The 3810-nt window shown below is 34.6% G+C and overlaps 1 protein-coding gene across 1 annotated transcript in view; it reads left to right on the top strand.

Annotated features, from left to right (window-relative positions):
- LOC128249420 (protocadherin Fat 4-like) overlaps nt 1–3810 on the top strand; it is a gene marked incomplete at its 3' end in the record, with an annotated part of 41629 nt that overhangs the window by 1942 nt on the left and 35877 nt on the right. The gene's annotated exons all lie outside the window — the stretch shown is intronic.

Raw genomic sequence — 3810 nt, 5'->3', positions numbered from 1 at the left:
TATATATATATGGCCAGTGTCAGTGACACATAAATGGTGCTTGTGGTGGTGACTCGTAAAAGGGAGCAGTGTGCATTAGGATGGGCATTTAGCTACAGAATTGAGACCAAACCAGACTGGAGCCCAGTACAGCTTTCTGGCTTACCACTTCCAGTCAAATTGTCTAACCCATGCCAGCATGGAAAATGGATGCTAAATGATGATAATGATGATGATGACGCTACATGATTTATATCTAATCTTATATTAACAAATTTATGTAACATTAGATATAAACCAGTGTATATTTACTGTATGAAGTGTTTAGTATTGAGAGTAAATGCTATTTTCCCCACGGCTACATCAATGAGATCTTTAACTGTGTGTGTGTGTGTGTGTGTGTGTACATATATATATATTATATACTATTGTATATATAACATTCATCATCTTTAATCTAAACATCAGGGTCGATGAAAATCGTCATAGATCAATTACTGTCAAAACTCTCTCTCTCTCTGTATCTTTCTGATTTCCATAACATGGAATACAATATTGTCATTATATTTCAATATATTTTAGGGTTATTTCCAATGGAAGGGACCAACACACTGAAGCCCAGCTCTTTTGCTATTGGATACAGGGGACAACTGACAGATTCTTCTGTTCTCACCAAAATGGGATGACTTTAAGTTATTAACTTGAAGAAATCCTGTCTTTTAATTTGGATGTTGAAGCATTCCTAATTTTGGTAAGGTTTTCTGATTTCTGGAGAGAAATTTTATAGAGAATTAAGTATTAAATCAGTTTTCCTTTTTTAAATATTGCTTGAAATTGTTTAATTCTTGAAATGTAAAGGAAATATAGTTTTATTTCACCTTCATGTTGACGATGGATATTTCTTCTTATTAATGATGTGATATTCAGTCATATATCACACAATAGCATGCTAAAAATACATCATGGTATGTAATATCTTTTATCTTTTATTTGCTTCACTCATTAGACTGCAGCCATGTTGGGACACAGCACTGTCTTAAAGGATTTTAGTTGAACAAACTGATACCATGCAACTTTTTTAAAACCTGGTACCAGGCCTTAAAGAAAAGTTCTGTCTTGTCAAGCTGTTAAATCACAGGGACATAAACATACCAACATTGGTTGTCTAGAAGTACTGGACACACACACACACACACATAATATATATATATATATATAGTGAGAATTTACAAAAAAAAACAAAAGACGAAGACGGGTGTGTAAACAACAAACAGATGTATTAGTTTAACACTTGGGAAGTGAGAAAGTATATCTATATATACATAAAAGAGGGTTGGTTGAAAGTTTTGGAGGTTGACAAGGATGCTCTCATGGAATGTAACCAAATGAAGTTCATTCGTAACACAGTCCCACTTGCATCCCATACACCTCATCCATTGGTATTGCAGTGCTTGGATCCTAGTTGGAGAAGAACCTTTGATCTTTTTGGTCAAAAAGTTCAGCAACAGTAGATATGAAGTCATCATCATGCTGAGACTGGTTGCCAACCAAGTATTTTTTCATGTCGGTGAACAGATGTTAGTAAGATGGGGCCAAATCACGAGAAGAGGGAGGGTGGTCAGCCAGTTCAAATCCACTGCAGCCATTCAAAGCAAGGACTTGTGTGCTGGAACTTTGACCTCATCAAAAAAAGACACTTTTCATCTGTTTTCCTGGTCATTTGGTCTTGATAGCCTTTCATAACTTCTGCAGCAATTTGGCGTAGTTCACTCAACTGATGGTGTGACCCTTTTGAAGACAGTCAATAAACAAGGATTTTTGCATCCCAAAATACTGAATATGGCCACTCCAGAGCATACTGAAATAAGGGAGATAATTAAACATTGTACACACTATAAATGCAGTTACCTCCCGTGTCCATCTTGACATTTTTTGAAGATATTCAAAACTACTAAGAACATGTCCAAAATCCTCAACAAAGACCAATTTCCTCTTTTTTTCTTTTAAAGAAACCGCATGGCTATATTGATATCTCTCTTAAAATGTATGTATCCTTTTAATTTCTAATAAGTACAATTGTATCTTCTGTAATATCCACATGTGGTTCTCTTCACGTGATACAATAGAATTTAGTGAACACTGCCCCAGAATAAAGTACACTTAGATATACTTGCAGATGCATTTATACTAACTATAGATTCTTAATCCTTTCTTTCACATTATCTATATGCAGTTTAATGCTATTTTCTTTATTATTAGTCTGTTCAAGAATATATCAAGCTCGTTGCTGAATATTCAAATCCACTGGACAGCTGACCTCTACAACAGTGCATGAGATTTATCACTTGTCCCACAGAACAGTATCAGACCTCTTATGTTTGCACTGTATCGCTGTTTTTATGGGTGTGTCCCACCAGTATTCCTTGTTTATGAAGGTGTGGAAGACTGTTTTGAAATACCTTTCATATATACATCAAAACAATCATTCCTGCAGATTGCACTGTAAATAGTCTTTGCAGCTATACCATGTCTCATGGGCAGGAAGTATCTTGCAGACGTTTAGGAGTAGCTACTGCTGATGCTTATGTATGTATGTATATGTGCGTATGTGTGTGTGTGTGTGTGTGTGTGTATAATGCTCACACGTATTTTGTTAACAGATATATATATTTAAATAAAAACTATTATATGCATTACTTCATGTTTACCATAATTGAAAATCTTAGTTGCATTCAACAAAATTCTTTCCAAAACCTCCAACTTTCAGTGAAATATTTCAATAAAAACATTCCATTTTCTTCTTTACTTTCAGATAAAACCACGAGATATGATTTAACATTCTGTGATGGAAGTAGACTGTGTGTGGAATACGTACTTACTTGCAAATGTCCTCAATCTATTACTACACAGTTGTGTCTGTGTAGATCTGAGCTATCATGTAGAAGAAGAAAGCAATCCCTTTACTTTTGTTGGGGATATTGCTGCTGACACACAAATGGAAGAAACGGACTCTCTTGTAGGAAATAACTTCATCACATACAACCAAATACAGAGACAAAGAACAGGCAATTCACATTTGTTTAATGTCACACAGGATGGTAAATTGTACACGGCTCAAACACTGGATGCTGAGGAACTGTGTACATATGAATCAGAGTGTGTTAGATACATCAAAGTTGCTGTACATAGAAGGAAGACATTTTTGAAAATTATTAAAATTAAAGTAATTATAGAAGACATTAATGATCACAGCCCTGAGTTTCCTCAGACACAATTGAATATAACATATGATGAAGATGATGGAGAGGGAGCAGAAAGATTAATTCCAGATGCCTTTGACAAAGATGTTGGAATGGAAAACTCAGAAGTTACATATAAATTGAAGAAACAATTTAGTGATCCATTTATATTGTCTGTAAGAAAAACTATCACAGGAAGAGCAAAAATAGGAATTGTTCTTGGAGACAAACTAGACAGAGAAATACAAGATAGTTACAATCTAGAAGTGATAGCTAATGATGGAGGACAACCTTCAAAAGAAGGAATTTTACATGTTCATATTAAAATAATTGATGTGAATGATAACTCACCAGTTTTTTCACAACATATTTACAATATTTCCATCAAAAATACACATCCTAACAACAACCCTATTTTGACATTGTCTGCAAAAGACCCAGATTCTGGCAATAATGGTAAAGTGACTTATTTTTTTAGTCCGGAAACATCTGAACGTACACGAGGTCATTTCAGACTGAACCAACAAACTGGGGAATTATTCGTAGAAAAACCATTAACATCACAAACAAAGAATATTCTCAAGATGTATGT

Source organism: Octopus bimaculoides, chromosome 14 (assembly GCF_001194135.2).
Source record: "Octopus bimaculoides isolate UCB-OBI-ISO-001 chromosome 14, ASM119413v2, whole genome shotgun sequence".
Taxonomy (NCBI): domain Eukaryota; kingdom Metazoa; phylum Mollusca; class Cephalopoda; order Octopoda; family Octopodidae; genus Octopus; species Octopus bimaculoides.
This window is presented reverse-complemented; position numbering and strand designations above follow the sequence as displayed.